Raw genomic sequence first — 26,823 nt, 5'->3', positions numbered from 1 at the left:
AACTTGGACATCCTCTGGGCTAACTGACCCCTTATAATTTTGTTGTCTGGGAAGTATGCATGTTCTGAAGGGTCAAATGTTGCATGAACACTGGGACAGAAATGTGTGTGTTTTTGTGAATATTACCTAGGTGCCAATATGAGCCAAACGATTTGGCACTTGAGGATCCCCAGAGCTAAAATGAAGAAAGCAGATATATTCAGGATCTCTGGATGGCCCATTTATTTTCCATCCAATAAAGAATATCTTTGCAGAGTCGCCACTTTGGTGACAGAAAAACACTAGCCACAAGATCTTCATGCAACTCCTGACATTGACTCCCTCTCGAGTGTGTGTCAATGAAAGGGTTAACACCAGGACTGGAAGATTGTTTCCACTTTCAAGACTGCTATTCACACAACATCTGGCAAAGTAATTTTTCAAAGATTTGTTGTAATTTATTACTATAAAGCAAAATTGAAGGCATGCAGAGAATCAGTAAACTCAATATTGCCCAAGCCCATTCACCACGAAGCAATTATTAAAGTAAATAGCATAGTGTACTATTGGGGTCAACTCTCCGAGTTGGCCTTCCAGCACAGGGACCTGCAATTTCCTAATATGCATTCCCAATGGTGAAGCTTTGCACCAGAAGAGGGTTTTCAGAATGTTGCCGCTGCCAACTCAATATAACTTCAATCTAACACCTTCATGCACTATTTAGGAGGCCTCATTTCATTAAAGTATGTAGCTTCAGTGACTAAGCATCAGAAACAAAGCATGGAAAGAACTGGGAAGAAAGTACTTGCATTTGCACAGCAGCTTTCACATCCTCAGCACTTTCCACCATGCTTAACAGCCAATGTGTACTTTAGGGGCACTAAGCAATTTGTGTTCAGTAAGCTCCCATAAGCTGCCATGAAGTAATAACTGGATATAACCTTCTTTCATGGAGCTGGTTTGGGGATATTTGCTGGTTAAGACAATCCCCTGTGTTGCTTTGAAATAATGCAGGAGAAAGCTCAAGCAAAAACAGAAATTGCTGGAAAAACACAGCAGGATTAGATTAGATTCCCTACAGTGCGGAAACAGACCCTTCTGCCCACACCGACCCTCCAAAAATAACCCACCCAGACCCATTTCCCTCTGACTAATGCACCTAACACTATGTTAGTATATTTAGCACAGCTCATTTGCTTAACCTGCACATCTTTGGACTGTGGGACGAAACCGGAGCAAACCCATGCTGACACGGGGAGAATGTGCAAACCCACACAGACAGTAGCCCAAGGCTGGAATCCAACTTGGGACCCTAGTGCTGTGAGGCAGCAGTGCTAATCACTGAGCCACCATGGCACTCTCTGTGGAGAGAAACCAAAGCTAATGTTTCAGGTCCAGTGAGGTTCTGTCAGGGAAAAGATACAGAGGCTTGAACACACACACACGAGCAGGTTCAGGAACAGCTTCTTCCCTGGCTGTTATTATACTGATGAATGAACTCTCTAACTTCAAATAATGTTGATCTTGCCTCATGTATGTCCTGTGCAAAGTAACCTGTATGCCTGACTCCATCCAAATTTTCTTTCACCCTATGATCTGTATGTCCTTGTCTACTGAGATCTGCCTGCACTGATCACAATCAAAGCTTTTCACTGTACTTAGGTACATGTGACAAGAAATCAAATCAATGACCTTTCTTCAGAGTATACATAAACATTTACCTGAAGCTGAGGAATCATTGAATCCCCACAATGCAGAATTCCCCATCGAATCCACACCAACCCTCCAGATAGCATGCCACTCAGACACACACCCCCAGCTAATCTGCCCAACCTACACATTCCTGAACACTCTGGGCAATTTAGCATGGTCAGTCCAGTAACCTGCACACCTTTGGATTGTGGAAGGAAACCAGAGCACCAGGAGGAAACCCACACAAACATGGGGAGAATGTGCAAACTCTACACAGTCACCTGAGGCTGGAATCTAAACCGAGGTACCTGGTGCCATGAGCCAGCAATGCTAACCATGGAGCCACTATATCCACCCAGGAGGTTAATGTATTCTCTGCTTAATGCCTCATTAGAAAGATAGCACCTTTAACAGTGCAGTTCTCAGAGGTAACCAACGTGCTAGTTTTTTACTCATACCTTTTGGCTAAATGCTAGGCCAAGGCTGATACTTATCTTTAACCCCCACTCTCTCCAAGTTACAAAATATAACTGCCTACCTTTTCTCATTAACTGTCTGTGTTATACAATCCAATGAATGATATATTTGAACTTCCATCTAGCTGGGTACAAATTCCTTTTGCCTTTTCCAAAATGGAAGGGTTTTTCTTTTGAAATTCATTCTGACGGTGATGGATAAAGCTGATATATATCGTTCGTCCCTTGAGAAAATTAGAGGTCCTTTGCTTTGAACTTCTGCAATCCTTAGGGTGCAGACCCTCCCAAAGTGTTGTTAGGGAAGGAATTCCAGAATTTTGACCCAGCAAAAGGGAAGAATCAGCAACATATTTTCAAGTCAGGATGGTGAGAGTTTTGGAAGGGAACACATGGAAGGCTGTGTCCTCATGTATCCTCTGACTTAGTCCTTCTAGATGGTAGAGGTCACATGTTTGAAAGACACTGTCGGACAAGCCTTGCTGAATTACATATGAACAAGAGTAGGCCATTCAGTCCCTCAAACCAGTTCCACCTTTGATTGGAAACATGGTTGACCTGTGGTAAGCCCTATTCCTGCCTCTGACCCATATCCCTTAATATCTTTCCTTACAAAAAAAAATCTGAGGTTTAAAATTAATAACTGAGTCAGAATCACTGCTATTTGTGGAAGAGAATTCCAAACATTTACCACACTTTGTATGTCGAACTACTTCCGAACACGGTTAGCACTACTGCCTCACAGTGCCAGAAACCCGGGTTCAATTCCCTCCTCGGGCGACTGTCTGTGTGGAGTTGGCACATTCTCCCCGTGTCTGAGTGGGTATGCTCCGGCTTCCTCCCACAGTCCAAAGATGTGCAGGTGAGGTGAATTGGCCATGCTAAATTGCCCATAGTGCTAGGTAAGGGGTAAATGTAGGGGAATGGGTCTGGGTGGGTTGCTCTTTGGAGGGTTGGTGTGGGCTTGTTGGGCCGAACGGCCTGTTTCCACACTGTAAGTGTGGTGCTTACCTGTGTAGATGGAGAGGTAATCAAGTAGAAACACAAAGCCAGTGAAGACTGAGGGTAGTGCAACGTCTGTACATAGAATGCCACCAGAGTGGAAATAGGCCATTCAGCTCATTGAGTCCACACTGACCCTCCAAAGGGCAACCCACCCAGACCAATTCCCCTACATTTACTGACCCTCAACAAGATCCACTGGGGTAACACAAATTTGGCTTGTTTCTCTGGAATTTAGAAGGTTAAGGGGTGATCTGATTGATGTCTTTGAGATATTAAGAGGAAAAGACAGAACTGATGAACTATATGCACTGTTTAGGGATTCTAGGACTGTGGGCATCATATGAGAATTAGGGTCAGATTATTCAGGCGAGATTAGATTAAATTATTTACAGTGTGGAAACAGGTCCTTTGGCCCAATAAGCCCATACCAACCCTCCAAAGAGCAACCCACCCAGGCGCATCCCCCCACCCTATCCCTGTAACCCTGCATTACTATGGCTAACCCACCCTAACCTGCACATCGTTGCACTGTGGGAGGAAACCGGAGCACCTAGAGGAAACCCACACAGACACAGGGAGAATGTGCAAACTCCACACAGACAGTCACCTGAGGGTGGAATTAAACCCAGACAACCACTAAGCTACCACGTCATCCCTAGGTGTTAGCTTGCTCTCCTGTGGTCTTGACTCCTTTCAATTCATCCTTCCCTGCGCACCCGCCCCACCCCCCCTCCATTTTCCCATCCCTCTGCCAGCAGTATCCTGATCTTTGCCACTTCACTCTTTTTCCTTCCCCCTTTCTAATCAATCACCAGGTGCTAATGTAATTCAGCAGCTGGTCGGAGCTGCTAACGAGGTAACACACCTCCATTTTCTCGACTCTAAATGGAGCATCTGATTGCCTGCCGAGCCAAGCTCAGATGATCAAACACGCAGTCTCACCAGTAACAGTTACAGCTTCAAACCTAACATGTCGTGTGAGGCGTTTGTAAATTCTAATTAAACTCTTAAAGTAGTAACAGATTACAGTTCGGAAGGAAAAACACACACAAGTCCAAAACACAGAAGTCAAAACTGAAGCTGATGGCAGAGACAATGCAGGGATCCACACTGTTGGGGTATCTCTGTGGACACCGAGTCGCCCTGCGATGGGAAATGGGAAACAGAAGCATATTTTTATTTTCTATAGCACCTTCTATGACTGCAGGATGCCTCAAGTGCTTTATGCCCCATGGAACACATTTGCAGTGTGGTCTTTGTTGCATTTTCGAAAACACAAAATTTCACGATTCGTGTTGAACTCTGGCCGGGCAGAACCCTGATGGTTGGCGACATTGTGGAAGAAGCTGGTGATACAGGGTGGCACCAGGGCAGAACTCTGACAGCCTGGTGGTCAGCAGGGTGGAGGCGCAGATTCTGGGAGATCGAGCCCTCACAGAGAAAGTCCAACGTGGAATGATTGCATGCCTATAGATTGCTTACTTATATACAGTGCAGAAACAGGCCCTTTGGCCCAACCATCCCTTCGAAGAGTAACCCACCCAGACCCATTTCACCCTGACTAATGCACCTAACATGATGGGCTATTTAGGATAGCCAGTTCACCTGATGTGCACATCTTTGGACTGTGGGAGGAAACCGGAGCACCTGAAGGAAACCCACACAGACGCAGGGAGAATGTGCAAACTCCACAAGACAGATGCCCGAAGCTGGAATCAAACCTGGGACCCTGGTGCTGTGAGGCAGCAGTGCTAACCACTGAGACACTGTATCGGCCTATGGTGAAAGACGGACTGTGATTTGGAACTTTCAACTTTATTTCTAATTTCCCACTTTATACTGACAAGAACTTTGATGTTGAACTTTTAACTTATTTCTTTATTTTTCTACTCTCTATCTAAGATTTTGTACCTGTGTACCTCGTACCTAAAGTGGCGCCGTTGGGTGGTGACATTGCAAACTTTTCACTGTATCCCTGTACTTGAGTACACGTGACAATAAACCTACTTCTAATTCTAATTATAATATTGTCAACCCTCGCAAAGATCTGTAGAAGGAATTGTTGACACAATAAAGCTCATATTAGGACAGAATATCAAAATCTGGGCCAATTAAGTTATGGAAGGCATTCTAGATGTCAATGCAAAAAAGGTCACCAATGATAGACTGATGTAAATCTTCCTAAAATATCTTTATGTTCTTTTGAATCTTGTCTTCTAATGTTACATTCATCTTATTACCATCCTCAGTAAATACCAAAAACAACGTTTGCTAGTTTAATTTGAATCATGGACCACTCAAGAACATGCCTAAACAAGTGAGATTTGCTTTGTTGCAGTCACTTCAAAGTAAGCAATCTGTCCTGTTACAACTGAGCATACCTAGTGGGACAGTGCAGATACTGGAAATCTGAAATTAGAAAGGAAAATGCTAAAAATGGTCAGGAGGCCAGGCTGCATCCGTGGAGTGAGAGTTGGAATAAATGCTTGATATGGGGCCTAAGCCCAAAACGATGATTCTCCTGCTCCTCGGATACTGCCTGACCTGCTGTGCTTTTCCAGCACCACACTCTCAACACTGTTGTCTATATGCCTGACGCCAGACTCCTAAAGTTCCTGTCCTTCTTGGACTTCAGTTGTGGCAGGAGGTTTCCAGGTGGACAACCAAAATGTTTAGAATCATAGAGTCATACCAAATGGAAACAGACCCTTCAGCCCAATTCATCCATTCCGACTGGCTTTCCTAACCAAAACCCATTTTCCTGCGTTTAGCCAATATCCCTCTAAACCTTGTAAAAACATTGACTGCAGATGCTGGAAACCAAATTCTGGATTAGTGGTGCTGGAAGAGCACAGCAGTTGAGGCAGCACCCCAGAAGGAGCGAAATCGACGTTTCGGGCAAAAGCCCTTCATCAGGAATAAAAGGCTCTTCCAGCACCACTAATTCAGAATCCCTCTAAACCTTTCCCACTCATGTACCTGCCCAAATATTGAAACTGTACCTGCATCGATCACCTCCTCCAGTAATTAGTATTTTATACGTGCCACCCTCTGCGTGACAAAATTGCCCCTTGGGTCCCCTTTAAATCTTTTCCCTCTCACCTTAAACATATGCCCCCTAGGTTTGGATTCCCCTTTCCTGGGGAAAAAAAAGACCTTGGCTATTCACCTTACCTCTGATCTTCATGATTTCATAAGGTTCTTTAAAGTCACCCCTCAGCCTCCTCTGTCCGAGGGAAAAAAAATCCCAGCCTATCAAGCCTCTCCATAAAACTCAAACCCTCAAGTCTTGGTAACATCCTTGAAAACCTTTTCTGAACTCTCTTCAGTTTAATAATATCCTTCCTAAAGCAGAATTCAGGGAGGTTCTCAAAGCAACTCCTGAAATGGTCAAATGTCCTTGCCAAATGATGGCTGTTCCTGGCCTGTGACCAATCAGAATGGAGAACACTCCTGTAGGTTGGCACCAAGCCCATTGCGAGAGTTCATTGAAACCATGCAGCAGTGAATTCATGATTTCAGAATGGGTGCTCAAAACTACAAACTATCTCATCTAAGCAACCCTTCAATGCACCATCTACGCTACAGTACATTGTACCCGTCAGCCTTTCAAAACCCATTGAACCAGAGTAGGAGTAAATTTTCCATGATTGTACAAGCCAGTAGAACAGGAGTAGAGGTAGGCCATTCAGTCCTGCACCACACTATAACAAGATGATGGTCTGATATGTTTGCATTCTGAATTCCATATTCCTCATCTAACTTCCGCTAAAGCTTTTGACTCCCTTCTCCCACCCACCCCCACCCGCCTTATACATACTCAATGGCCTTGCCTTCCACTGCCTTTTGAGGCGCAGTGTCCCGAAGTTACACAACCCACTGAGGGAAATAATTTCCCCTTATTTCTGCCCAAAAAGGGGAAACACTTAGTTTTGCAGCAGTTCGAGAAGGCGGCTCACTATCATTTCTCAAAGGCAACTAGGAACATATCAGGAAATAGGCCATTCAGTCTCCTGAGCCTACACCATCGTTCAATGAGATCATGGTTGATCTTGGCCTAGCTCCATATACTTGTCTTTGGCCCGTATTGGAGAGGGTGCTGGTTGGTATATTATACACCAGCTCCCTGGTTCTGACACTGTTCTTAAGTAGTGAGGTGATGTGTGGTGAAGGCCCATATTTATCTGTGTCAGTTTTAAAGTTAGCAACTGATCCAGCATCCACAGCCCTTTTGTGGAAGAGCGTTCCAAACATTTCCCATTCTTTGTGTACTGAAGCGCTTTCTCACATCTCTCTTGAATGGTCTGGCCTTAATTTTTCGATGATGTCCCCCAGTTCTAGAATCCCCATCCAGTGGAAATACATTATCTGCTCTGTCTTCTCCTGTTCATATCGTGAAGACTTCAATCAAATCATTCTTTAACCTTCTATATTCTAGAGAAAACAGGTCTAACTTGCATTACCTTGCCTCATATTTTAACCCCTGAAGCCTAGGTATCATTCTTGTAAATCTACATTGTATTCCTTCCAAGGCCAATATATCCCTCCTGAGGTGCGATATTGTGTATTAAGAAGGATACCTGGTTCTTATGTATGATGACAAACACTGATTTACAGTTTTCAAGGACAATTCACAGAAAGTAATCCCTAAATTCCAAGTACAATCCCTGAACTTGATTGAATGAAGTGGAGGTGCCAGTATTGGACACAGGATGGACAAAGTTAAAAGTCACACGAGGTTATAGTCCAACATGTTTATTTGGAAGTACTAGCTTTCGGTGTGCTGCTCCTTCATCAGGTAGCTGTGGAGCAGGATCATCAGACACAGAATTTATAGCAAAAGATTACAATGTCATACAGCTGATATGATATGTTGAACAAACCTAGCTTGCTGTTATGTCTTTCATCTTTTAGAATGGGTTGCAGGCTTTGTTTCATTAATATGTAAATCCCAGAACTTCTTTTAAGTCACATTCTTGAGATAATTTAAGATTTTAGAAAGAAAGTTGACATCTAGCTTAGACAATGTATTAAAGGTAGTGAGGTTAGAGTCTGTCTGTATTTCAATCTTAAGTCAGACTGGTTCTATTTCCAAAGTAGGAATTTATCAAATGTTACATGAATTGACTGCCTGCAGATCGTGTGCCTTTTTGAGAAAAATAGAATGAATGAGATAATGCTGTTGGTGCGGCCACTACTATGTCCAGTTCTGGTCGCCCTGTTATAGGAAGGGTATTATTAAGCTGGAGAAGGTTCAGAAGAGGTTTACCAGGTTGTTGACGGGAAAGGAGGATTTGAGTTATAAAGAGAGGCTGAATAGACTGGAGCTTTCTTCACTAGGGCATAGAAGGCTGAGCGGTGACCTTACAGAGGTTTATAAAATATTGAGGGGTATCGATAAGCTGAATGGAAGGTGTCTTTTCCCTAAAGTGAGGGAAGTTCAAGACAAGGGGGCAAATGTTTCGGTGAGAGTTGAAAGATTTAAAAAAGACATGAGGGGCAATGTTTTATCACAGAGAGTGGTTTGTGTGTGGAATGAAGTTCCAGGGGAAGTGATGGAAGCAGATACAGTTATAACATTTAAAAGACATTTGGATATTTCATGAATAAGAAATGTTTGGAGAGAGATAGGCCAAGTGCAGGCAGGTGAGATTAGTTTGGGATTATGGTTGTTATGGATGGGTTGGACCGAGAGGTCTGTTTCTGTACAGTATGACTCTGTGACTCTAATTCTATGATCTGTTTGATTACGGTCAGAAAGCAATAACCTGACACTGAGACATCCACAGTCTTGTCAACCCCACTGGGATTTGCAGCCACCTCAATAACAACTTTCATTTACATAGCACCTTTTACATGTTAAAACCTTCCACTCTGTGAGCCTGGGAATCAAATACATTGAGGCATTAACCCACAGTACAGTGCACCTCTGGCTCAGGAAGACCATGTGTTGACACCCAAGCAACACCTTAGCTGATTGCTATTGCAGTTGCAAATGTTGATGAAACAATTTTGTTTTGTCCTTTGTCAGCAAATAGACAGTTGACATTCTGTTCTGATATATTGTGATAGTTCCGTTCCTGGGCTATCTCCTGTTCTGAGAAAATCATGCAATAGCCACTCCATTTAAACTAATGGGGCCGGAATCGTGTTATAGCCAACACAGGTAAGGCAAGCTCCCATTCCACAAATAACAGTCTAAATTCCTCAATCGTGTTAAAGTCAATTCGTGTTGAAGTAACACACATTGTAGCAGAACTGACCGAATTTTTAAAGTAGTGAGGGAAGATGAAAGGGGATTCCAGCCATTGTGCTGTTAAACTGGATTTCTGTTCTAATCCAATTTTAATGTGCAACGTTCTCTCCCCTTTTCACAAGAAAACCTCCAGGGCGTTACACTCCCATTGATTCAAAAATTGTATTAATATACAAAACTGAAGCAGGTTCATTTGGCACAACTTCTTATTTTGGTTTGTTTTAGTGTTTGTACAGCGACTTTTCTATTTTCCACCGTATTCACTAAGTCTTCTTGATTAGATTACTTACCGTGTGGAAACAGGCCCTTCGGCCCAACAAGTCCACACCGACTCTCCGAAGAGCAACCCACCCAGACCCATTCCCCTACATTTACCCCTTCACCAAACACTACAGGCAATTTAGCGTGGCCAATTCACCTAACCTACACATCTTTGAACTTGGGAGGAAACCAGAGCACCCGGAGGAAACCCACGCAGACACGATGAGAATGTGCCAATTCCAAGGCAGGAATTGAACCCGGCTCCCTGGCACTGTGAGGCAGCAGTGCTAACCACTGAGCCACTGTGGCGCCATGAAAACATCTAAGATATTTGTCCCAGTCAATTTGTGTGGCGAGATGTTCCACATTCTAACCCTCTCCAAACAAGGACAATACTCCTAATATCCTTATTAGATTTACCTGTGGTATGAATACACTTGTTACAGCATTTACGATGTTAAATTCTTCCACAAGTGGAGTTTTAACTGGTTAAGTCACTTACACTTGGATATATCTGACATGATTTCAGTTCACTTTATTCCCTCTTCCAGAAACAAAATTAAGTGCCAACACCTCACAAACATGAAAACAAAAATGATTTCATTTGATGTATTTATTGCCATGTGTACTTTGTTAAAAATACAGTGAAAAGTTTTGTGTAGTGTTGCCACTCTCTGGCGCCATCTTAAAACACAGGGAAAGAAAACCAAAACATGTTATATAAAGGAATAAAAATGAAGAAATGAAAAAAAAGTGTTCAAATTTACAGTCCATTTGTTGAGTGCTCTGCCATTGGTCTGCTGTCCAGGCAGAAGTCTCCCTCTCCATGCTGCCACTGCCAGAATGAAAGGACTAGTGAGAAAACACAGAGGCTGTAGACAGGGCTGGAGAGAGAAGGTAACAGAGTAGTTAACCATTCACCACAACCCTGAGTTCACTCACAGTTCCTGATGCTTACCCTGCGCTGACTTTTTAAGCAAAGTTCAGCTCCCTCTTGTGGCTATAACTAGTACATTCAGCAAGGGATTATATATTTCAGCTTTACACAGAATGCAAAGGCGAGGAATGAATCCCTCACACAGCAGGTCAGGTTCTGAAGAAGGCTCATGCCATACACTCTGTTTCCCCCTCTGCTGATTCTGAAAAACGCAGAAACATAAAATATAGAAACTAGGAGTAGGTCATTGGGCCCTATGACCTGCTTCATTATTCAAAGGGATCACGGCTGATCCTTTATTGCAATACTGAATTCTCACTTTCATACCATGCCCCTTGATTCCTTTAACATTTAAAAAAAACTATCAATCTCTTTCTTGAATATACTCAGTGACCCGGCCTCCATAACCTTCTGTGGTGGATAATTTTACAGGGGTACCGCCCTCTGAATGAAGAAATATTTCCTCATCTCAGTCCTAAATGGCCTACCCTATATTCTGACTCTTGTGTCCTCTAGTTCCAGACTCCTCGACCAGAGAAATCATCCTCCTTGCATCTAGTCCATCCAGGCAAAAGTAAGTACTGCAGATGCTGGAGACCAGAGTCAAGAGTGTGGTGCTGGGAAAGCACAGCAGGTCAGGCAGGAGCAGGAGAATTGACGTTTCAGGCATTTCCTGATGAAGGACCTATGCCCAAAATGGTGATTCTCCTGATCCTCAGATACTGCCTGACCTGCTGTGCTTTTCCAACACCACACTCTTGACTTTATATAATACTTTGCCATTCGGTTTTCACACCCAAGTGTATACCTTCATATTTAACCCACCTACTCAACGTATCTAAATCAACTTGAAGCTTCCTTGCATCTTTCTGTCATCAGCAAACTTGGAAATGTTGGTTCATCATTCAAGTCATTTCTATACATTATGGCTATCTGGGACCAACCACAGATTACTGTGATACACCACAAGCTATTGCCTGCCACTTGAAAAGAGACTCATTTATTCCCATTCTGTTTCCAGTCTGTCAACTAATTTTCAGTGCTTGCCAATATATTAACCCCAGGCCCACGTGCTATACCATATATACTTCAGTAATAGTCAAATTTTTTGACTAATCTTTAGGGATAAATTTATGGGGTCGACTATTATGGATACTACTTTTGAGGAGCTAAACCTCATGCCTGTCAAAATTCATACTGTATCGTTAGCAGAAACCTAATTGATCTCTAAATGTAGAAGGGAAAAAAAATTAATGAATTATGGCAATTCTGAAAACCTGGAGCGGAGTGCAACAGCCCCTGGGAGACTGGAAGATCCAGAGCAGAGCGGGACGGCAGTACACTGACTCATAAATGTTGATCTGTTATCTGTGAAGAACTAGGATCGACTTGTACAAGAGACATTCCTGATTTTTTGGCCAAAGATAGCGGGTCGACTTCTACATGCGATCGACTGTGGCTCAAGTATATATGGTAATTGTGCCCACTAGCCTCTTATGTGGGACCTTGAAATCAAATACACTACATCTACTTGTTCTCCCTTATCTACTCTACCAATTACATCCTCAAAAGAACTTCAGTTGGTTCGTGATGCATGATTTACTTGGAATATAGTTCTGATCACCCATTATAGAAAGGATGTGGAAACACTGAAAAAGATGCAAGGGAGATTTATCAGGCTATTGCCTGGTCTGGAGGGAAGGTCTTATGAGGTAAAAACAATGACTGCAGATGCTGGAAACCAGATCCTAGATTAGAGTGGTGCTGGAAAAACGCAGCAGTTCAGGTAGCATCCGAGGAGCAGTAAAATCGACGTTTCAGGCAAAAGCCCTTCATCAGTATTACAGGCAGAGAGCCTGAAGGGTGGGGAGATAGGTGAGAGAAGGGTGGGGATGGGGAGAAAGTAGCATAGAATACAATAGATGAGTGGGGAGGGGATGAAGGTGATAGGTCGGGGGGTGAAGGGTGGAGTAGATAGGTCGAAAAGAAGGTAGGCAGGTAGGACAAGTCATGGGGACAGTGCTGAGCTGGAAGTTCGGAACTGGGGTGAGGAAGGGGAAGGGAAAATGAGGAAACTGTTGAAGTCCACATTGGTGCCCTGGGGTTGAAGTGTTCCGAGGCGGAAGATGGGGCGTTCTTCCTCCAGGCGTCGGGTGGTGAGGGAACGGCGGTGAAGGAGGCCCAGGACCTCCATGTCCTCGGCAGAGTGGGAGGGGGAGTTGAAATGTTGGGCCACGAGGCGGTGTGGTTGATTGGTGCGGGTGTCCCAGAGATGTTCCCTAAAGCGCTCTGCTAGGAGGCATCCCGTCTCCCCAGTGTAGAGGAGACCGCACCGGGAGCAACGGATGTAATAAATGATATTGGTGGATGTGTAGGTAAAACTTTGATGGATGTGGAAGGCTCCTTTAGGGCCTTGGATGGAGGTGAGGGAGGAGGTGTGGGCACCGTTTTGCAATTCCTGCGGTGGCAGGGGAAGGTGCCAGGATGGGAGGGTGGGTTGTAGGGGGGCGTGGACCTGACCAGGTAGTCACGGAGGGAACGGAAGGGGTGGGGAGGGAAATATATCCCTGGTGGTGGGGTCTTTTTGGAGGTGGTGGAAATGTCAGCGGATGATTTGGTTTATACGAAGGTTGGTAGGGTGGAAGGTGAGCGCCAGGTGCGTCTGTCCTTGTTACGGTTGGAGGATTGGGGTCTAAGGGCGGAGATGCAGGATGTGGACGAGATGGGTTGGAGGGAAGGGAAATTGTGGTTTCTAAAGAAGGAGGTCATCTGGTGTGTTCTGTGGTGGTTATGAGGAAAGGCTGAAAAACTTGGGTCTGTTCATATTGAAAAGAAGAAGGCTAAGAGATATTTTGATAGATTTGATGGCAATATACAAGATTTACTTGGAATATTGTGCACAGTTCTGGTTGCCCTATTACAGAAAGGATGTGGAAGTATTGGAAAAGGTACAGAGGAGATTTACCAGGATGTTGCCTGGTCTGGAGGGAAGGTCTTAAGAGGAAAGGCTGAAAGACTTGTGTCTGTTCTCACTGGAAAGAAGGCTAAGAGATATTTTGATAGATTTGGTGGAGACATACAAGATGATCAGAGGGTTAAATCAGGTAGACAGTGAGAGTCTTTTTCCTAGGATGATGATGTCAGCTTGTACAAGGGGGCAGAACTACATATTGAGGGGTGACAGATTTAAGACAGATGTCAAAGGCAGGATCTCTACTCAGAGAGTGTTAAGAGCATGGGATACCCTGCCTGCCAATGTAGTTAACTCAACCACATTAGGGAGATTTCAATAATCCTTGGATAAGCACATGGACAATGATGGAATAGTGTAGGAGGGTGGGCTTACATTAGTTCACAGGTCAGCACAACATCGAGGGCCGATGTTGTGTTTTGTATTGTTCTATGTTCTATGTTCCTTTTAATAAACCCATGCTTGCTTTGTCTACTCCTGTCAATACGTTTCAAATGTTCTCTTAGTATCTTTTTTAATAGACTCTTAGCATTATCCCCACTGCTGATGTTAGGCTAATGGGTCTATAATTATCTTGCTTTCTGCATTTCCTTCCTTTTTAAATAGTGGGGCTACATTTGCAACCCTCCAATCTTTGAGACAGAATGTTGCAAGTTCCATTGGCATGTTGAAAAATCCAAATTGACGTTCCCAGTGCTGTCCTCAAGGAGCACTATACTGTTGGACCATAAGATATAGGAGTAGATTTGGGTCATCTGAGTCTGCTCTGCCATTCAATGATATGTCTCTCAACCCCATTCTCCAGCCTGTTTGAGGTGTCACCTTTCTGGTGACTCAAGGCTGGCATTTCTTGCCTATCCCTTGAACTAAGTGGCATTATAGGCCATCTGAGGAAGCAGTTCAGAGTCAACCACACTGCTGGATATGGATCACCACCTCCTTTATTCAGTGATGCAGTCATGTATTAACATTAACTTCTGTATTTATGTTGACATATTTGCACAGAAACAGAATTGGAAGAATTCATCAAGTTCCTTAAAAATTATCACCACTACATTAAACTTAAGCCACAACTCAACCACAATCAAGACACCCCACTATTTCAATTGGTCTCAGATTACAGGCATGAGTTGGCAACAAAGACTTATTTTTTAAAAAGTAATCACAAACACCTATGCAGAAAGCTACCACCATAAACGCACTGGCCACTGACTTGTGTTCACAGTGAAATGGATCTATGTTTGTCTCGACTATAGTCACTGCACTCAAATAATTTATGATATGCAATATGTTTCAGAAATACTGTAGCACATGAATAGGGAGATAGGAACAGGAGTAGGCCATTCAGCCCCTTGAGCCTGTCCTACCATTCAATGAGATATTGGCTGTTCTGTGGCCTAACTCCATATACCTGCCCTATGTTCCATATCTCTTAAAAGCTTTGGTTAATGAAAACTATACCTACCTCAGAATTAAAATTAACAACTGATCGAGCATCCACTGCCATTTGTGGAAGTAACTTCCAAACTTCGATTTGAGAGCCTGGCACGCAGTGCCTCATGGGTGCCCTGGTTGTATTTTTTATGAGTTGCCAGAGGATGGGTGGAGACTGGTACAATTGCAACATTTAAAAGGCATTTGGATGGGTATATGAATAGGAAGAGTTTGGAGGGATATGGGCCGGGTGCTGGCAGGTGGGACTAGATTGGGTTGGGATATCTGGTTGGACCGAAGGGTCTATAACTCTGTGCATAGAAGTGCTTCCTGACATCTCTCCTGAACGGTCTGGCCCTAATTCTCAGACTATGCCCCCTAATTCTAGAATCCTCAACTAGTAAAATAGTTCATTTTTGACTACACTATTTATTTCCTGTTACTACCTTGAAGATTTGGATCAGATCACCCTTTCACCTTCTAAATTCTAGAGAAAACAGGCCTAATCTGTATTAATGCTCATCACTAATTAATCCCTGAAGTCCTGATATAATTCTTGGAAATCTGCGTTGTACTCCCTCCAAGGAGCCCTTCCTAATGTGTAGTTCCTCGACTTGTTCACAGTACTCCAAGTGAGATCTAACCAGGGTTTTGAATAACTGCAGTATAATGTCAACATTAGCGATTTTTGAGAAGCTTTGTAGCTCAGGTTGATGATAAGTCTGTAAGTTAGCTCACTGAGCTGGAAGGTTTGTTTTCAGATGTTTCGTCACCTCATCATCAGTGAGAGCCTCCGGTGAAGTGCTGGTGGTATGTCCCGCCTCTCTATTTATAGGTCTTGGGTCCTTAAGGTGGGTGATGTCATTTCCGGTTCTTTTTTCAAGGGAAGGTAGATAGGATCTAAGTCAATTTGTGGTCCACAAACACCAGACAGCACCACCTTTATCAGCAAAGACAACATCCTCAAGCTAGTGGACCTGTGCCTCACAACCCAGATCACAATCAACAACAAAACCTACAAACAAGTCAATGGAACACCCATGGGATCACCAATACCAGGGCTCATAGCGGGAGCAGTAATGCAAAGACTTGAACAAGCTGCCCTCCCATCTATCCAACCCAAACTTTGGGTCCGCTACGTAGATGACACCTTTGTCATCGCAAAACAAAATAAATTAGAGGAAACATACAACACCGTCAATAATATCCTGACAGACATAAAATTTGCAAAAGAGGAGAATGACAATAGCACCCCATTCCTAGACATGGCAGTTGAATGCCCAGTTAACCAAGAGCTTCAAACCAGCATCTACAGAAAAACAACACGAACACAGACCAAGTACTTAACTTCAGAAGCAATCAACCCAACACCCACAAACAGTGCTACATTAAGACATTTTTTCAATGCGATACATCATACTACAGCACCCAAGAACTCCAAAAAATAGAAGAAAAGTATCTAATCAACATTTTCAAGAAAAACGGGTACCCAATAAACACAATACGTCGATTCCTCAGAAACAAACCCAAACAAACAGACACAACGCAACTAAAAACTATAGCCACATTACTTTAAATCAAAGACATATCAGAAATGACTTCCAGGCTACTCAGACCCCTTGGCATCATGGTAGCCCACAAATCTACCAACACACTTAAATACCAGCAAAGCTAACGTCATTTACAAGATACCATGCAAAAACTGTAAAAAAACACCACATTGGACAAACTAGCAGGAAATTGTCCTCCAGGATACAAGAACATCAACTGGCCACTAACCATATCAATAGCTTCTATACATACAGACAAAGAAGAACACCACTTTGACTGGGTAAGAACAAGGACTGCAGATGCTGGAAACCAGATTCTAGATTAGAGTAGTGCTGGAAAAGCACAGCAATCTGCCTATCTTCATTTCACCTATCCACTCCACCTTCCTGCCCTGACCTATCACCTTCATCCCCACCCCATCTACCCATTGTATTCTTTGCTACCTTCCCCCACCCTCCTCCCTGACCTATCGCCCTCATCCCCACCCCCATTCACCTATTGTACTCTATGCTACTTTCTCCCCACCCCCACCCTCCTCTCACTTATCTCTCCACCCTGAAGGCACTCTGCCTCTATTCCTGATGAAGGGCTTTTGCCCGAAAAGTCGATTTTCCTGCTCCTCGGATGCTGCCTGACCTGCTGTGCTTTTACAGCACCACTCTAGTCTAGAATCACTTTAACTGGGACAACACACACATCCTAGGATAGGAGAAACAAAAACTTGCAAGAGAATTCTTAGAGGCATGGCAGTCTAACCAGAACTCCGTCAATAAACAGATCTTATCTACCTTCCCTTGGAAAAAAGAACCAGAAATGACATCACCCACTTTAAGAAACCAAGAGAGGCTGGACATGTCATCAGCGCTTCACTGGAGACTCTCGCTAATGATGGTACAGTAACAAAATATCTGAAAACAAACCTTCAAGCTGAGTGAGCTAACTTATAATGTCAACATTAGATTTGATTACTTACAGTGTGGAAACAGGCCCTTCGGCCCAACAAGTCCACACTGACCCGCAACCCACCCATACCCCTACATTTACCCCTTACCTAACACTACGGGCAATTTACCATGGCCAATTCACCTGACCCGCACATCTTTGGACTGTGGGAGGAAACCGGAGCACCCAGAGGAAACCTACACAGACACGGGGAGAATGTGCAAACTCCACACAGTCAGTCGCCTGAGTCGGGAATTGAACCCGGGTCTCCGGCGCTGTGAGACAGCAGTGCTAACCACTGTGCCACCGTGCCACCCACCAACCTGTTTGTACCCCAGTCCTCTTGAAATAAAGGATGGCATTCCATTAGCTTTCTTGCTGATTTTCCGTATCTGTTCATGATATTTTAAAGATCTATGCACCTCAAGTCTCTTTGAACATCCAATGTATTTAACTTCATACCATCTGGAAAGTACCCTGATCCATTCTTTTGAAGTAAATATTGATAATATAAAACTATTTTTTTATTAAATTATCAAACTAGGTGTGTTCATTGCAGTGGTATTGTTCATACAATACATTATTTCTTTGTTGAAAGGTTGGAAACTGAATTTCCCTTTGCAAGTCCCTTTCCCCTTTTTGCATAGCTCTCTCATCTTTGCAACTCATCACCTCTCTGTCTGCTCCTTCCCCCTTGTTTGCAGTCTACCTTGCCCATTATCTTTCAGCTCCTCCCCCTCACTTCGCAGTCCTTTTCTCCGCTATCATTCCCCCATTTGCAGACTCACTTTATTCCCAGTGTCATTCCCCAGGGGCCAGCTCCTGTCTATCTTCCCAGCCTCGGTGCTCAAGCTTGGCCCAGCCACTCTCTCAGAGTCCGTTTGCTCATTGCTGTCACTCACCCTCTCACTGTTAGTCCAATCACAGGCTGCTTCTCTTTCACTGCTTACTGTTGGTTGGGTCACCATGAGCCTCTCAACAACTGGACATGAAAGAGAACCAGTGAGTGACTTATTGATTTATTTATTTATTGTCACGTCTTACAAAACATAATGGAAGTTGTTGTATAGCGCCACGTTCTGACGCCATCTTAAAATAAACCAACCATAGAATATAAAGGCAGAAAAATAAAGAAATGAAGAAAGTGTCTAAGTTTACAGTTCTTCTTGCTATGTGCTCTGCCACGGGCCTGTTGGCGAGCATCAGTCCCCTTTGCCATGCAAATGCCAGAGCTGCAATGAAAGCCACCACACCTTCAGGGCCATCTCGCCTCCACCAATGCCCTCGTCCCTAAGAATCCTCACTGGACCTCACCAATGCGGATGCCACTGATGCTGTCAGGGACTGCAATGGCCCAAACCGGACTCCACCGCCTCCGCGAGTCCGCTTCGGGTCCACCTGACTAAAGCAGCCGCTGCTGATGCTGCCTGGGCGCAAACTCACCGCAGCCATGAATCTGCGCCAGACCTTAACACCACTGGGAACACAACCCCGTCTCCACCGCAGCAGACATTAGTCAGCACTATGACTGCCTCAATGGTGCAGAAGCCACCAGGAACACAAACTCACATCTAACAGCACCACCATGGATCCGCCCTGTTAGACATACTCACATCCGCACTGTTGGGCCTACTCAAGCCCACTCTGCTGGGCCTACTCAAGCCCACACTGTTGGGCCTACTTTAATCCGTGCTGCTGGGCCTGCTCATATCCAAGATGTTGAGCCTACTCGGATCCACACTGCTGGGCCTGCTCGTATCTGCAATGCCAAGCCTACTCAAATCCACAGTGCTCGCCTACTCGAAACCTCACTGCTGGGCCTTCTCGTATCTGCGATGCTGAGTGTTCTTGAATCCACACTGTTAGGCCTACTCAAATCCATGCTGATGAGCCTACTCAAATCCACACAGTTGGCCTACTCGAATCCACAATGCTGCGCCTACTCGAAACCTCACTGATGAGCCTGTCCGTATCTGCGATGCTGCGCCTACTCGAATCCACGCTGTTGGACCTACTCAAATCCACACTGTTGGCCCTTGAGCCTACTCGAATCCATACTGCTGAGCCTACCCATATCCACGCTGCTGAGCCTACTCGAAACCTCACTGCTGAGCCTACTCGAATCCACGCTGCTGAGCCTACTCGAATCCACGCTGTTGGTCTCCTCGAATCCACGCTGCTGGGCCTACTCGGGTCTGCACTGTCAAGCCTACTCGAATCTGCACTGTTGTGCTTACTTGAATCCGCACTGCTGGGCCCATTCAAGTCCGTGCTGCTGGGCCTAGTTGAATCCATGCAGTTGGCCCTTCTCGAGAACATTTTGCTATGCCTGCTCATGTCCATGCTGCTGGGCCTAGTTGAATCTACACTGTGGGCCCTACTCGAGGACATACTGCTGGGCCTGCTCAAGTCCGTGCTGCTGGGCCTACTCAAGTCTGTGCTGCTGGACCCACTCGTCACCGCTGATGGCATCGCTGAGACTGAGTTCTTCACCAAGGGGTAAATAAAAGAATGGAGAAAAAGAAAATGAGAGAGAGAAAAAAAACAAGAGGAAAAGCAGGTGGAGCAGACAGGCCCTGGAGTTAGAACCCTACTCCACCTCCATCTCACTGAAAATGGTTTGAGAAGCTTCTCCAGTTATGGGGGAAGCTTTTCTCTGATTGGATTTGGACACTTTTAGGTGGTGAATCCACATATTATCCCATGCATTTTGAGTATAGGCCACTACACATGAGGCCTTGAACTGATGTCCCATCTCTCCCCTCAATGAGTTTATTGTTCTTTAGTGAATTCTTCTTGCACTTTATTGAAGAAGAATAGTGCTGTGTTCACACCCCGTGGGTCAATATTTTTGGTTCGACCAACATGCAACAAACCATATTAACCAGTTATTGTTACATTGCTGTCTGTGGGGGCATACTGTGCACAGATTGGCTGCCACAGTTCCTCTGACAATGACTGCATTTCACAGCAACTTCATTCAATTAGATACTTTCAAACAGGAATTGTTGTAGAAACTTAGCAGGTCTGGCAGCACCTATGGAGAGAGAAACAGAGTTAACATTTCGAGTCCCGTGACCCCTCTTCAGAATCGTTTTGTACGTTTCGCATCTCCAACATTCGCAGTTCTTCGTTTCATTTTACCTAAGTTCTCTGAGGCTTCCTGAGATTTTGAAGAATGCTACATGTTTTGTTTTCTTTTAAACCTGCCACAGGGAAAACCTAAACAACACTGAAGCAACACAGGTCCCGCATTAAAGAGCATCTGTGTTACAACATACAGTTCCTTTCACTTAGCCATCAGTGGGAAGGTCAGGAACCAGTGGGCATAGGTTTTAACTGGGAAAAGAACCAGATGATGGGAGTTGCAATGAGTTTTTTAAAAATTAATTTATGGGACTTGTGTGTTGCTAATGAGCCAGCAATTATTGCCCATCCTGGAAAAGGTTGAGGTCAAATGCCTTCTTGAAGCAGTGCAGTCGATATGCTGTAGATACACTCATAATGCTGTTCAGGAGGGAAAGCCAGGATTTTGACCCAGTGACGGTGAAGGAATGGTGATTTATTTCTATGTCAGGACAGGGAGTGGCTTGGAGGGGAGTTGCAGGTGGTTCTGCTGCCCTTGTTCTTCTAGATGGAAGTGGTCATGAGTATTGAAAGTGCTGTCTGAGGATCATTGTAGATAGTACACTGCTGCTACAAAATCATGAGGGGCATGGATAGGGCAAATAGGCAAAGTCTTTTCCCTGGGGTCAGGGAGTCCAGAAATAGAGGGCATAGGTTTAGAGCGAGAGGGGAAAGATATAAAAGAGTCCTACAAGGCAACATTTTCACACAGAGGGTGGTATGTGTATGGAATGAGCTACCAGAGGAAGTGATGGAGGCTGGTACAATTGCAACATGTAAAAGGCATTTGGATGTGTATACGAATAGGAAGGGTTTGGAGGAATATGGGCCGGGTTCTGGCAGGTGAGACTAGGTTGGGTTGGGATATCTGGTCGGCATGGACGGGTTGGACCGAAGGGTCTATTTCCATGCTGTACATCTCTACGACTCTATGACCCTATACATGTATGTGGATGTGGTGCCAATCAAAAAGGCCACTTTGTCTTATTGTTGGAGCTGCACTCACCTAGGCAAGTGAAGAGCATTCTGTCACATTCTGGATTTGAGCCTTGCAAATGGTAGAATAGACTTTGGGGAGACACAAGGTGAGACATTCACTGCAGAATTCCTAGCCTCTGACCTGCTCTTATATCCAAACTACTTATATGACTTGTCTAGTCAGTTTCCAGGGAGAAGTGGGTATTGCAGATGCTGGTGATCAGAGTCAAGATTAGAGTAGTGCTGGAAAAGCACAGCGGGTCAGGCAGCATCCAAGGAGCAGGAAGACCTTTGCCCGAAACATCGATGTCCTGGAGCTGAGATGACTGACCTCCAACAACCGTAAGCACAACTGCTTTCTTCTGCCCTGGATGTGACTCCAACCAGCAGAGAGTTCAACCCTGATTTCCAGTGGATCTCATTTTACTTAGGTAGAGACAAAAGAACTGCAGATGCTGGATTCCAAGATAGACAAGAGGAGGCTGGAAGAACTACAGCAAGCCAGACAGCATCAGAAGGTGAAGGAATCAGCGTTTTGGGTATTAACCTTTCTGCCAGACTCAAAGAGGGTTCTGAAGACAGGTTAATACCCAAAACATTAACTTCTCCACCTCCTGACGCTGCCTGGCTTGCTGTGTTCTTCCAGCCTCCTGCTTGACACAATACTCAGCCAAATGCAACCTTGCTGCGTTCCATAAGCTTTTGATTTAAGTGGTACAGTGACCACGGAAATGGTGCAGAGAAGGAATATAAAGAAACACTTATAGTACTTTTCATGACCACTAGACATCTCAAAGCACTTCAGTACATTTGAAATGGAGCCACAGCAGAGATGTAGGAAACACAGTAGCAAACACCAGAGCAATAGTTGTCAGATAATCTGTTTTTGCAAAGTTGATTGAATTGGCAAGTATAATACAGTACACTGGAAATAACTCCCTGCCCCTCTTCAAATTGGTGCCCGTGCGATCTCTTCTACCACCCAAAGAGTCAGACACCACTGTAGTGTAGCTTCTCATCTGAGACACTGTGGCACTCCCCTGGCACTGTACTGGAGTGCCAGCCTGGATTTTTCTTTGCTGAAAATGTGTTGCTGGAAAAGCGCAGCAGGTCAGGCAGCATCCAAAGAGCAGGAGAATCGACATTTCAGGCATGAGCCCTTCTTCAGGATTTTTCTTTCACTTAACTTGATACCTGGAGCCCTGTGACTGAGAGGCTTCAATGTTACTGACTGAATCCCAGCCCACACACTACAAGAGACGGGGGATAACAATCATCTTTATTGAGAATTATGGAGAGTCATAGAGTTTTCCCTTGAGTATTGGAGGCTGAGGGGTGACCTTATTGAGGTTTATAAAATCATGAGGGGCATGGATAGGGTAAATATGCAAGGTCTTTTACCTGGGGTGATGGAGTCCAAAACTAGAAAGCATAGGTTCAGGGTGAGAGGGGAAAGATTTAAAAGGAATCTGAGGTGTGTGTATGGACTGAGCTGCCAGAGGAAGTGGTGCAGACTGGTACAATTACAACATTTAAAAGGCATCTGGATGGGTATATGAATAGAGGGATATGGGCCAAATGCTGGTAAATGGGACTAGATTAATTTAGGATGTCTGGTCAGCATAGACAGGTTGAACCGAAGGGTCTGTTTCCGTACTGTACATCTCTATGACTCTATAAAGCAATCAGCTGGACCACCTCAGACCAGCACTGAATCCTGGGATCACCCTTATGGACTGTAAAATCACTCTTTAAAATAGGAATGACACAACGGATTGTATATTATGCGAAACAATGAAGACAGAGAAAGGAAAGGTGACCAGTTTAAGAAGTAGGACAGACCTGGTGAGGAAGGCTCACTCAAACTGAAACGTTAACTCTGATTTCTCTCCACAGATGCTGCCAGAGTTGCTGAGCTTTTCCAGCAGTTTCTGTTTTTGTTAGTGAAAAGAGAAATAGATGAAGGATTAAAAAAGTGAAAAAGCTGTTGTGAGAAAGAAAAGGCGAAGCGAGGAAAGAATCAAATAAAGAAAATAAAGAATAAAAGGGAAAATGGAAAAAAGGGAGAAAGAAGGGGTGATATAAGAATGAAGTTAAAAAGCTGCATGATTATGAGGAGGAGATAGAATGAAGAGGAAAATGAAGGGGAGAAAAGGACGTCAACAGAACTAAAAGTATTGCGGAGGCTGGAGATCAGAAATAAAAACTGGAGGGACACAAATGTAAGAATATTTTTTTAAATTCCGAAAGAGCAGTAACAGATCACAAGAGGTAGAAAGCAAGATGCGTAAGAATATGATAGCATGAGAGAAAAGTGAGGAAGGGTAAGTGAGAGACAGATACAGGACTAAAGAAAGAGAAGGCTTGTCAGGCCAGATGCAAGGTACAGTTTAACCGAGAAACAGGCCATGTCTCCTCTGTGTGGTTCTGAAAATGTGCCATCTCTGAGAAGCTCCAAGTTGAAACATATATATATAGAGAGAGAGAGAGAGAGGCCCCATCAAACATTACATTGTCAGTCAATTAATACTATTACGGGCTGCAGAAGTGACAACAGAAGTCAATTAAAACCAACAGAGTGACATGTTTCATTCGCGTTAATAGGCCAGATGTTACAAGGGTGGTGGGAGGGGGGAACGGAGGAGCTAGAAAGAAGAGAGCTAAACAGTCGACTAATGGACAACAAGCAAGATCCTTCATGCAACCCCTCCTCCCATCCCCCCCTCTCTCTTTTTTAAAAAAATTAAAGTCTGCTCCAGTTTATTAATGAACTACCTGCTTTCCATATTCATTAAACAGCTGGCCTGACAGATGTGACAAATACTCTGAAAACCCGGAGAGAGCAGAGAAAAAAAACCACTCTCCATCTGGCTCCCTTGTGCAGTAAGAGATAAGATTCTGCCCCCTTTTCGCAGTTAAAGCAAGGAGAGAGACCGAGTGACGAGAGAGAAAGAAAAAAAAACCCCAATGCAATGTCAACATCTGCTCGCTTTTTAAACACTGTGTAAAAGACAGTGACATTTTAAGCAAATGAGCCTTGTAACTTTTTTTTTATCTCGCCATCTATTCCTCATTAAAAGGGGAGCTGCAAAACTCCTCAATGCTCATTTTAATTTATTTGTTTATGACTTAAGTCGATGTTACATCTACACGCCGTTTTGCATTTTTTATTAGTGACATATGGAGCGCATTTATCAACATTTGTTACGATCGTCTTAAATGATTTTGTTAACTCATTTTCTTTTATTTGAAACTTTATTTTCTCTCTCTTTGGAACATGGTTTGCTGTCTGTCTCTGTCTCTCTCTCTCTCTCTGTCTTAAAGTGGCAGCCTTCGATCAGCCGAAGATTGAATGGAATGTTCCCTTCCCGGGTTCAGTTCTCTCCCCATTGCTGTCGAGATTGAGTCCTCAAATCGCAGAGGGCCGCTGCACAGCAGGAGGCCGTTCGGCCCGACTCGCCCCTGCTGTCTCTTTTGAAGGAGTTGCTCACGCCGAGGCAAACTCAAGCGGCATTTGCTGGAGCAACTCTGCAGAGAGAGAGAGAGAGAAAGAGAGAGAGTTTCAGAGAAAACAGAACTTATCCACATTTCCGTTCAAACATTTAAATACCCTTTTTAGGGTGGCATGGTGGTTCAGTGGTTAGCACTGCTGCCTCATAGCACCAGGGACCTGGGTTCAATTCTCTCCTCAGCTGACTATGTGGGGTGTGCATAGTCTCCCTGTGTCTGCATGAGACCCTCTGGGTGCTTGAGTTTCTTCCCACAATCCAAAGAAGTGCAGGTTAAGGTGAATTGGCCATGCTAAATTGCTCCATAGTGTTTGGGGTTGTGGGTTAGGTGCTTTCAACTAGGTAAAAACAAGGATTGCAAGATGCTGGAAGCCAGATTTGGAGTAGAGTGGTGCTGGAAAAGCATAGCAGGTCAGGCAGCACCCGAGGAGCAGGAAAATCGACATTTTGGGCAAAAGCCCTTCATCAGGTGCATTAGTCAGGGTTAACTATTGGACAGTAGGGGAATGGATTACTCTTTGTGGACACATTGGGCTGAAGGGCCTGTTTTCACACTGGATCTTTGTAGGGACTTCTAAGCCCCTAAAGTGGGCAACACAGAAAATGTTCACACCAAACTTTGCTTTTCACATCCTGTCATGGGGTCATGGACTGACCCTTAGGTAGAGCCTGATGTCTCATATGGATCATGGGTCTCTGCCCTGGGTCTTTGCATGACTTCAGGTTGATCCTTGGCCAGTTGAAGTTTGGGGAATAGAGGACAGGATGGCGAGGCCCAGACTTGCTTCCTTTTCATTCCCTCTCTGCCAATCTCTCCGCCTCATTGTTCAGACCTTTAGACTCACATGGACCAGTTATTGCCATTTTGACTAATTGTCACTGAGCTCCTCCCAGCCATTGATGTTACAGAAACCACAGGAAATAGGAGCAGGAGGAGGCCATTCAGCCCTTTGAGCCTGCTCTGCCATTCAATATGGCCATGGCTGATTGTCCGACTCAGTATCTCACACCCTCTGATCCCTTTTGCCCTAAGAACCATATACATCTCACTTTTGAATACATGCAACCTTTTTGGTCTCAACTACTTTGTGTAATGGAGAATTCCTTAGGCTCGCCATCCCTTTGTTACCTTCTCAAGGTCAAAGATGACTTGTTTTTACTTTGGGGCAGTGGGTTCCAAGTGACTGAATATTCCACAGGCTCACCATTCTCTGGGTGAACAGATTTCTCTTCTTCCCTGTCTGAAATGGCCAACCCCATATCCTTGGACTATGACCCCTGCTTCTGGACTGCCTCTGCTATCATGAACAACCTTCCTGTGTTTACCCTGTCTAATCCTTGTTCAAATTTTACAAGTTTCAATGAGATCGCCCCTCATTTTTCTGAACTCTAGTGAATATTGCCAGTGCTGTCATTCTTAAAGGTGTCATTGTCTTCCCCTGAGACACTCTCCATTTGAGTTGGGAAATGGCAACATCATGAGGAAAGGAACTCAGCGAGGGAAGAGCATGTTCCAAATCACTGGAAGGAATGATTTGTCATCGTAACCATGGTTCATTTGTAGTACTCATATTTTTGAAGTATAAGAATCATACATTTCATGTACCAATCCAGGATCGATTGATTGATTGTGTGAAAAATACTAAGATACAGTGAAAAGTGTGTTATACAGGCAGGTTGTGCCATACAAAGTGCATCAGGGCAGCAGA

The sequence above is a fragment of the Hemiscyllium ocellatum genome, chromosome 1, assembly GCF_020745735.1.
Source record: "Hemiscyllium ocellatum isolate sHemOce1 chromosome 1, sHemOce1.pat.X.cur, whole genome shotgun sequence".
Taxonomy (NCBI): domain Eukaryota; kingdom Metazoa; phylum Chordata; class Chondrichthyes; order Orectolobiformes; family Hemiscylliidae; genus Hemiscyllium; species Hemiscyllium ocellatum.
This window is presented reverse-complemented; position numbering follows the sequence as displayed.